The following is an 11,110-nucleotide window of genomic DNA, read 5'->3' on the forward strand; positions in this document are numbered from 1 at the left end:
GGTTCAGATAATTAAAAAGTACCAAAATTTATCATTTTAAAATTATGAGTAAGTTATACACTTTGTAAACTATGATGAACAAAAATTAATATGCTGTGCTTCCCTCAAACCACTTTCCTTTTTTCCACATAATGATTTAGCTGCATATATCAGAATACTATTGCAATATGCTTTTAGAATGATTATAATTTTATTCTATGAGATTTTTACTATCCCATGACATAGCAATCTGAAACTAGAAAAAACGAACAGTTTTCTGTTTTCATTATTTTATCAAATCAATGAGACCCATATTTATAAAAGGAGAACATGGCTAACAAAAATGAAATATAAAACTAAATATACAATTATCAGAAGTCAGTTATTATTATATATATGACTGTTACAGTTAAATATTTATTGATACTTTACCACGAAAGAAAACACACAGGTATCACTGCTAGGAAATAGCTACCTCTAAAAATCTGAGATGTAACAAATAATCAATAGGTGCCTTTGTCATAATCTAAATTATCATTTTTAAAGCATGCTTTATTATTTTAAAAGAAAAAAAAACACTATCGTACTTGATCTGGTTTTCCTAAACCTGATGAATGCTTAAGCGGCGATGAACTCGCTAGTTTGACTTGTTGAATAAGATAATATACATCTGTATATATGGCTGTTACAGTTATATTATTCTTCAGCTAAGAACTAAGGAGGTGCTATATAGCAACTAGTCTTCGTGTATACTGTTTAGTATTATCTGCATCATCAAGGAGTTTTTTAAAGTGACCTTTGCTTCAGCTACCTTTGGTAGAAAAAATAAGCAGCCCTTTTGCCATATTCAAATAACCTAACCAAACCTTTGCTAGAAAATTGTAAGTGCCTATAGCTATAATTATACATAGAATTTTGCAAACTGAAGGATAAGTAATATAAATTCATTTTTTCCAGATAAATCTTATTTCATCAACATCATCAAGGATCACATCCATCTCTGCATCGACAAAATGCCACATTATGTCATGCATAATGCATCCCCATACAGGTCTGAAACCAAGTTTAATCATATGGTGCCATTTCGTTCCAGTTGCCTTCATGTTTAATGCTCATCAGTGGCCAGGCCAACCTGTACGACTGCAATGGGCAGCGGGACTTAAGAGCGGCAAAATTTTTAGAATTTAGGCAAGCACTGGACAGCATAATTTGCAGGCAGCAGTTATTGCATTATGTGATAAAATGTCTATCTCTTATTTTGCTAATAGCTAAGCGGTAAAATAGTTGAATCTTGAGGTACGAGTACCTCTATATACAAGGAAAGTATGAGTGAAAAATTTGTCTCTCAGTATAAGCCTTGAAAACTGGTATTGCTGTTTGGTATTTACTATTAATTTTTCATTAAAATGCACTCACAATTTTTCCCCCTTCTCAGAATTTTACTTCACATGATGAATAAGCATCACCAAATTGGAAAATTTGTATCTAGGAAACGAAATTGTATCTAGTTTTGTCTGACATCATTCTAAATCTCAAAACAAACTTATAGCACGTTACTTCAGAGACAATTTTGATTAAAAATCTGTGCAAAATAACATCAACAAGAGAAGTTATCCTAGCTGTATCTAAGCAAATGTTCTGCGGTACATATTTATGTATGTATAATATATTTTATTATAAAGATTAAGAGTTTTACTAAAAATCCATCACTATTACCTAGCTCAATAATTAAAGCCACAAAACATTTGTATTCTGATTTCAGGAAGGTCATGGCTGCCTTGGCCTTTCATGTATTTTCTAATCGGAAAAGCAGATATGAGGCAAATACTATCATTTATTAAGCCTTCCATGACAGCATATCTCAAGCAAAATACTTGTCAGAATGAATTAGTTAGCTCTTAAAGGTACATTAAAAGCATGATTTTATGACAAAGCAAAAAAAAAATTCTAAAATCTGAATTACCAGGAAATCCAGCCTTAGTCCTATGAAGCACTATTAGATTTATCGTTTTAAACTCTAATTCATTTGCTCAGAAAAACCATTCTATTAAGAAATTTTATATTCCTACATTAAGAAAAACATATTGTTTTTATACGACTACTTCATTTTATATAATATGTTATTTTATGAAGCCAAATAATAGATATGCAAGACTTAGTTAAATATCAATTGTGTAAATCATGTTTTGAAATTTTAATATATAATTAGGTACTTTATTAGTGTTGGAAATAAGATTTTGTAAGTAATTATTTTCTTTTCACAGACATGCCTTATTTTTGTCTTAAATCTGGCTAGTATTTTCTAGGGAAGATAATCTTTTAGAAGACTTTTGCTTACACTTTTGTTTGATTTATCCCTTAGAAAATGAATATCATAATGTTCACTGAGCAATGCTACTAAGGCATTAATTTTACATCATTATGCACAATGGCAAATATACTGGTTATCATACATTAAGGAAAAATCACGATTACTGAAAACGTTACATGTAGAATTTAATGAAACTTACCCACAATATACAACACATAGTAAGGTATCAAATAACATAAAAAGGAATTACCAGACAAATATGGTAGTATAGAAATTAGCACATGTACAAAATGAACAAATCGAAGGTGTCGGTTTGCTATAGGAAAAGTACCTTCAATATGGAATATGATCGCCTCTAGAAGCAATACAGCGATGTGTGAAGCTTTCAATTATGTGATCTATCAGTTCCATAGGAAGCAAGAGCCATTGCTCTTGCAAAGCAGTTGCATGCGCGACAATGGTCTGAGGGGGTGGATTGAGAGCAGCTAGACGTCTCCCTAAAGCATCCCAAACATGCTCGATAGGATTCAAGTCCGGGGATCGAGCTGGCCACTCCATGCGTATAATTGTTTCCTGTTGAAGATAATCATCTACGATGCGAGCCCTGTGTGGTCTTGCGTTGTAGTCCTGTAATAGGAAAGCATCACCTATTGCCCCGGCATATGGGCGCACATAAACATCAAGGATGTCATCTCTATAAATCTGAGCATTTGTGGTTCCCCTTGGAAAGACATGGAGGCATGTGCGTCCACCCAAAGAAATGCCACCCCAAACACAGACACTGCCCCTTCCGTATGCATCTCTTTCACGGATGATAACGGGTTCTAGGTTCTCTTCATATCAAATAACGCCTACTATTGCTTTCTAGACTAAACGTGGACTCATCCGTAAAGAGAACCGCCCTCCATTGATCAGGCGTCCAGTGGACATGTTGTCGTGCCTACTGAAAACGGTCCCTCCTATGGCGTTACGTGAGCGGCACACAAATGGCTGGTTGCCTCGCCATACAGACCACCTTCGTGAAGCCTCTCTACGCACAGTTGACGTTGACACGAACCTTCCGGTGGCTGCAGCAAGGGAGGATCTAAGAAGAGTCGAAATAGCAGTTCTATTCTTGCGTGCACATAATGTCAAATATCAGTCATCGGCGCTCATCGTAGCAGTTGGCCGTCCTTGGCTGAACCTCCTAGATGCCAAATCTGTGGTTTGAAATTGCCTCCAAAGTCTATGAACCACAGAAGGACTCACATTTAGCCATCTGGCCACTTCTGTTTGACTTTGTCCTGCCTTTAGTCTCCCAATGGTCCTCCAGCGCAGTTCTGCAAGCAAATGATGCCTGGAGCTCATTGTTACGAATTGGCTATCTCAGATTTCTGATGTCACTGTCACAGTGAAATATGTGAGCTTTCTCTCAAACATGGACTTTTATGCTCCTTGCAGATGACGTATTCCGAAAGCAAAATTTGCATATCGCAGTTTTACTCAGCTACTCTTACTTGACAACATATTCAAATTTTACACGGTTTGGCTTATTTTTGAGAAAGTTATTGCTATTTTTGTGATTTTTCCTTAATTTATGATAACCAGTGTAGAATGAGAATAACTAAATGGTTAATCAATAATACAGTGATTATTTCAGGTACTTTTTATTAAATCAGATCTGTAGCTTTCGTAAGTATAATAAAATCTGAGATAGAGATTCATCATGAATCAACCTGACTGCTTTCTGTAATCTTAAACAATGCCTGAGACCTATGGGTTAGGTTAGGTTATTTAATTACGGCAAAGCCTCGAGGGCTATCTGCCTAAGGGGAAGGAGGACTTTCTAAGGGAAACTGGCTCGTATACACGTTACACATGGGGAAAACCACAAAAACACCCATGCAGCCAGCCCGTTCGCGGGATTCGAACCTCGGACCGAACTACCAGTGTTCAGCGACTTTACCGCTCGGTCGCTGGTGGGCCCTCGGAGACCTATGGAATAGCCGCTTTAATAAAGAAGTACCAAGCGACTTTCTAACTTACAGCTGATATCACTCAAAACAGTTTTATGTACCTTATCATGCACATGAAGTATGTCATAATGCAAAATATTTTCCCATCATGATGATAATGTAAGTTGAGCCTCCAGCAATTGACACATCATATTATCAGATATACCCCATTAATAGATAGGTTCTAACTTCCCATGTCCTCGAAGGAGAGAACCATTGTACACATTTGAGCGATCATGTATAGTGGGTGGTTTTACTATACTTTACTTTGTTGTAATGAGCATACACAATGTCATTATATCTTCAAAGATATCCCTGCCACTATGATAAAGAAAAACTGCAACTGCTTATCATAGTGTTGAACTTAATTTTCCATCTGTTAAAATCTTGATTTGATCCAAGACACTTTAATATTTATTAGTAACATACTGATGTAACAAATTGCCATATACATATTTCATGAGAATGTAATTATTGTTTCTTTGTACGAGGGCCATCCAGGAAGTAGATTACGTTTCCGTCTGTGTCCGCTAGGGGCGGGGCTAGCGCGGCCATCTTGGGGTCAGAGCGTTGCGCAGCTCAGTCTGCATCTAGCCGTGCTAGTGAGAGGTTCGTGCTGTGCTCCGTTCAGATACTGTGACGGTTTGAAATGTCTGCGTTAATTGAAAATCCCGCGAGGTGCGCTCAGTAATAAGGTTTCTGACTGCAAAAAACTGTAAATCGATAGAAATCTATCGGCAGCTTCGTGAAGTGTATGGGGACAACATTATCACTGAAGGTGGAGTGCGTCAGTGGGTCATAAGATTTCAAAATGGCCGAACCAATGTTCACGACGAAGATCGAAGTGGGAGACCCAGCATAGTGACCGCCGAACTTCTCGAAAAAGTCGATGCTAAAGTCCGTGAAAATCGAAATTTCACAATAACGGAACTTTCTTTGAGTTTTCCACAAATTTCGCGAAGTTTGTTGCACGAAATCATCAGCGAAAAGCTTGGTTACCACAAGTTTTGTGCAAGATGGATTCCAAAAATCTTGACAGAGGACCACAAAAATCAGCGAATGGCTGCAGCGTTGAACTTTTTTGACGCTTACCATAAGGATGGTGACTCTTTACTCGATCGCATCGTTACTGGTGACGAAACATGGGTGAAACATGTGAACTGTGAAACGAAATTGCAATCAATGCAGTGGGGGCACACAAGTTCTCCCCAAAAACCCAAGAAATGCATGCAAACAATGTCGGCAAGGAAGATGATGGCGACTGTTTTTTGGGACAGAAAAGGTGTAATTTTGGTGGACTTCCTGGAAAGAGGCACTACAATAAACTCTCAAAGGTATTGCCAAACTCTCCAAAAACTCAGAAGAGCAATTCAAAACAAGCGCAGAGGAATGTTGAGCTCTAAGATCTTGTTGATTCACGACAACGCCCGGCCCCACACGGCAAATGTCACTCGTAAAGTTCTCGAATCTTTTAAGTGGGGGTTGTTTCCTCATCCGCCGTACAGTCCCGACCTGGCACCGAGCGACTTCCACCTATTCCCAGCAATGAAGAAGTGGCTGGCTATGCAGCGTTTTGATGACGACGCACAGCTGCAAGAAGAGGTAACGAAGTGGTTGAAGGCGCAGGCGGCCGAATTTTTCGACGAAGGAATTTCCAAGCTCGTACATCGCTACGATAAATGCCTTAATTTGTATGGTGACTATGTAGAAAAGTAGTATTTGAGTGTGGCTTTCATCTGTATATAATAAAATTTGTTTCTTATACTTTATTTTTTTATTCCAAAACGTAATCTACTTTCTGGATAGCCCTCGTATATATATATATATATTGTTAATGTTTACTTCAGGACAGTCTGGCTATTTTGTAATTGTAAGTCATTTCATTTTTTAATTGCAATCTGCTGGTGGGTGGGAAAAGTATAAAAGAAAATTATCTAATATGAATGTGTGGTCAACTCCATTGATGGCTGCATGAAGGCTTTAGGAGTTATCTAGCTTGCATTAATAATTTTTTATGTGGAAAAATTCAAGTCTTATGAACTTTGAACTATGTAAAATATTCAATCTTGAAGTCTCTTAGGTTACTGTTAATCAATAATGCACTACTGGCCGTTAAATTTGCAATGCCATGAAGGAAGGCAAATACGAAAAAGATATTTATTGTACGTAAAAAGTATGGCATAAAGACAAAATGATTAAATTTGTATGCAGTTTGGGGGTGCGAAATTAGTAGAAACTGTTATAAAATTAACGATACAATGCGAAGGCTCAATGAATTTCGGCCTTCAATAAAAAAAATAAAACTTTACATACGTCTTATTGTTTACATATAAACTTTAGAATGACAGATATAACGGTGATGCCAGATACATAAAACATAATAATACAACAAAACAATGATGCCACTGATGCATATAACATCAATTAAATGCTCGATTCTCAACAGCCTCCTTCGAGCATGAAAATAGTCTTTGTTCTTATAGATTAACCTCTACTTATTAACTGTTTTTACTTTAATCAAGTTCTGAAAATGAAACTGAGCTGCTGGAAATGCCTTCGTCAGAATATCTGCTCGTTGTTCACTTCTGACATAGCCTAATTGAAAATGTTCCTCCGAGAGCTCATCTTGCACAAACTTGTACCTTTGATCAATGTGCTTTGTGCGTGCGTGGAACATTGGATTTTTTATATACTTGATAGTACTCTGATTATCAATTTGTAGGATACGCAATGAGATATTATTAGCTATCTCATTGAACAAGCCCTTCAACCATATCAGGTCTTTCGTGGCATTAGCTGCTGCCATGAACTCTGTCTCTGTCGTCGAATTGGATATGGCATCCTGTAGCTTGCTTCCCCATGTAATTGCACATCCACCATAGAAAAAAATAACACCTGTTTGAGACCTGCGTGTTTCTGCTCAGCTGTTGTTATCTGCGTCATTAAACAACATCAAACTTCTATCATCTTCATTATTGTATGCGTATTTCCAAACCCTACCCCACTTTTCGAATTCGACTAGTTTCGCCTGGATGGTAATTCTTGAGCATGCGCTGAAGGGCGAGAAGTAACATAAACAGAACTTTGGCTTGCACTTGTAAACAGTATTAAATATATTGTCTGAAAGTGCATTCGTTTATGTAATTGCATAATTTTACTGTTTCTGTAATAAGAAAACTTAATCTTCTTCATTCAGATAAAATTTATTTTAATATTATTATTATTATCTGGTTATAGGATTATACGAAATGCTGTGTACTATAGGTACTATCGTAATCTTCGCATAACCTTTCACATTGGATTTTGCCTTATCATTGTAAAATATATTGTATTATAAAGATTAAGTCAAAGCAAATTACTTTGTTAGAGATTTGAATGTTCTAACTGCATTTTCTTTTTATCACTTATTATTTATTTCCTCTTTGAAAACACATTAATATTTGACAAATAATTATCTCCGCTGAAAATTTTTTGATTGTTTAAAAACTATATTTGTCAATAATGTAATAAAAACTCACTAATCTAGTGCTTCATAGATCAATATGACAACGAATTCAAAATGTTTTAAAAACAGTTCTTTAATCTTTATTTTGTAGTAGATGCAACTAATGTCACAGAGGAAAAAATATTTCAATAAAATAGTTCTCCATGTTAATTCAATAGCAAAATTATTTCTATTTCAGTGAGATATCCACTTTCAATGCTTATATAACAGAAAAATGTAACATAAGCATGTTAGAATTTTTAAATAGAAGCTAAAGGTTTACTGTGCAATTTTATGTAAGAAACGTAATAATTTACTTTCATTCCTTTTAAATCGGCATATTAGTTTCCAATCAACTAAAATTTTTGGCAAGTTAGAGACTTAACTTAACACACAGTATTCCGTCACTTAAAATATCAATTAATTGTTCTTTTTCATTTAGAGATACATTGGAATTGAAAATACCAAAGGCAAAATGAGTCACAGATCCAACCTAATTCCGTTATTTGGAATTTATTGAAATAGTTTTCAAAAAAATTTCTGTCAATTTTATCATATGTCGTTTTAAACAAGAAATCTGTATTATTTTCTTTAGTAAAATGTGAAAAACATGTTTCTGGGTTTTTTTTTTTTTTTTTTTTTTTTTTTTTTTTGTTCAATTCTCCTTGCCAAAGTATTGGCTTAGTTTTAAAAGCTTACATTAGTACAAACTGTGACACAGTGTGTCTAGGTAAGATTGTTTCAAAATGTCTGATAATAATTTCAAATATTTTCTCTCAAGTTGCTTTTCCTTCCCAAATATTACAACATAAAAAATATTCTACTGCGTCGTTTTCAAAAACATATCTCACATAAACGATAAATTGAAACATTTTAGTACTGTCGGTAGTTTCATCAAGTTTTATAGTAAAGACTGGATTTTGTATTCTATAGTGTCTGATATGACAAAAATTTGGTGAGAAACAGTATCTTTTTTTAATGCTATTGTTTTTAAATAGCATTAAAAAAAGATACTGTTTCTCACCAAATGTTAATATATTTAAATTTTATGTTAATATATTTACATATAAATGTTAATATATTTAATGTTACTATATTTTTCTGCATGCATAAATGATGTCATTTTAATTGCTGAAGGAAGAATGAGCGATTCTCCAATTGTATGAGGTTTTAAATCTTTTGCAATTAAATATGAAACTTTTAAGGATGCCTGTAAATCCTTCTCAGGAACTGTTGTATATTTTTCAAAAACACATTTTAATTTTAAATGCTCTCAGCTCATTCTTTAAAAAAATTCTTCAGATTTATTTACTTAATCTTTATGTTTAGTTTATGAGGTACTTTTCAGTTTCACTGGCGCAAATCTCGCCAAGCAGACTTTGTTGACGACAACATACAATATACAAATAAAAAATGTTAACAGACGTGAGTTCTAAGAATTTTTTATCTTGAAGGCACAAACATTTTAATATCTTTTAAAATTTTGTAAAAAGCCAATAAATAGAGATAATAAATTTGTTAAAAGACATTAAGAATTTACTATGTTTTCATGGTTCAACATCCTGATTCGCCGGTTCGTATCACGTAACACCACGCGATCTCCTCTCGCGTAAACTACGCTACAAAAATCTAATTCTCTCAGTAATTATCTACATTAATTTTAAGTTAAATCTTAATTTGGAATACCAGTTTAAATGCAAGAATTATTTCAATTTGTACAAATAGCTTACTCAGAAATTATGTAAAACCGCAGTGCTTTACTTCGCTACTGCATTCTCATTAGAATTGATGAATTTAACCCTTGATTTTGCCATCGGGTGGGTGGAGTGATTGCAGTCTAATTGTCTTAATTACCGCGAATGGTCTTGGGGCATAAATTTTAATTATCTTGTAAAAATTCTATGTAGTTGTATGCCAGTATTGAAAGAAACAATCTGATAAGAAATGGCTGCGACTTGTTTCGAAAATGAGGTTGTTTTCGAAAAAAAATTACAATACTCTTGTATAATACTTACAAGGAATGAGTTAGGTTATTTAACTAAAGTGCAGTCAATTTTATTTCTTATTTACATGAATGATGTATCACACAATGCTGTGTAGGCTACTGACCTAGCGATGATGACTCAAAATGCATCTTTGCATTCAGGCATACACTCTTTATAAGAATATAACCATGCACTGGAGTCCTAGCTTCAGCAGGTACATTTTGTTATGCTATGCAATCTCTGTGAGTCCTAAATTCTAAAAACTTTTCCACTCCTAAATTCCAAAAATTTTGCTACTTGATATTACTGTAAATTCCAAAATTTGCACACCTGCCATAACTGCACTGGCTGTGGCCTCAGTTATCCAATGTTCCAACAAAATCAAATATTGTAACGTTATTTTAGACCAGACTTTCTTAAACTGTAGATCGCAACCCCCATCTACAGCTGGGGGTCGCAAAAAATTTTAGTAGTTTTGGTATTTCTTAAACTTAATATAATAATTTTACAATTACCCAATATTTTTACACAATGTATCTGAAAATAGATAAAGATAAGACAATACAGACAAAGAGAAAAACAAAAATGTTTCAACGCATTCTGTTTATAATATAAATGTTCACTTTACTTGCTTTGCACATGACGCTGTCATTTCGTCTGTTAATTAATTAAAATTTTAACATTGTTCTGTGTCTTAAAATGAGAAATTAAAGATATGACCTAAAACTGCAATACTATCTTACAATACAAGTGAAAAAATTGATAGTTTCACTCGCGCGTGTGTCAGATTTTCGCAATGCTTATGGGGTCCCACAAAATTTTCATAAATATTTTGGGGTCGTGAAAAAAATCTATGATAATAAAGGGTCACGACTGAAAAAAATTTTAAGAAGCACTGTTTTAGACCAATCAGTTTCCTGACGCCAACCCATTTTTTTTTTTTTTTTTTTTTTTTTGCCTGTTTTGTTTCTAAGCCGAATTATGTTTCTGTGGGAATTTTTCTATATTTTTACTGTTTCAGCTGAATGGAAAAACACGCTAAAATGTTTCAAATGACTATTAGGGGAAGAAAATCGAATATCCCACATTATTATTATCTCTATTTATCTCCTGTTTTGATTCTGAGTTATATTTTTTGATAGAATTTTTCCATATTACATATTTCAGTTCAACAAAAAATCAACTTTTAAAATATTGAGGAAAAGCATGTACTAAATGTTTCAAAAGGAAAATTTGGGATAAATAAATATATAAATTAGTTTTTTCTGGGAGTGTAGGAGTTCTTATACATAGTGTATAAAGAAATTTAGAAACAACTTTTCACAAAGATTAAAAAATTGAAGTTCAAATGATCTTC

This window comes from Stegodyphus dumicola, chromosome 11, assembly GCF_044657685.1.
Source record: "Stegodyphus dumicola isolate Sdum_Otavi_A_Nest chromosome 11, ASM4465768v1".
NCBI lineage: Eukaryota > Metazoa > Arthropoda > Arachnida > Araneae > Eresidae > Stegodyphus > Stegodyphus dumicola.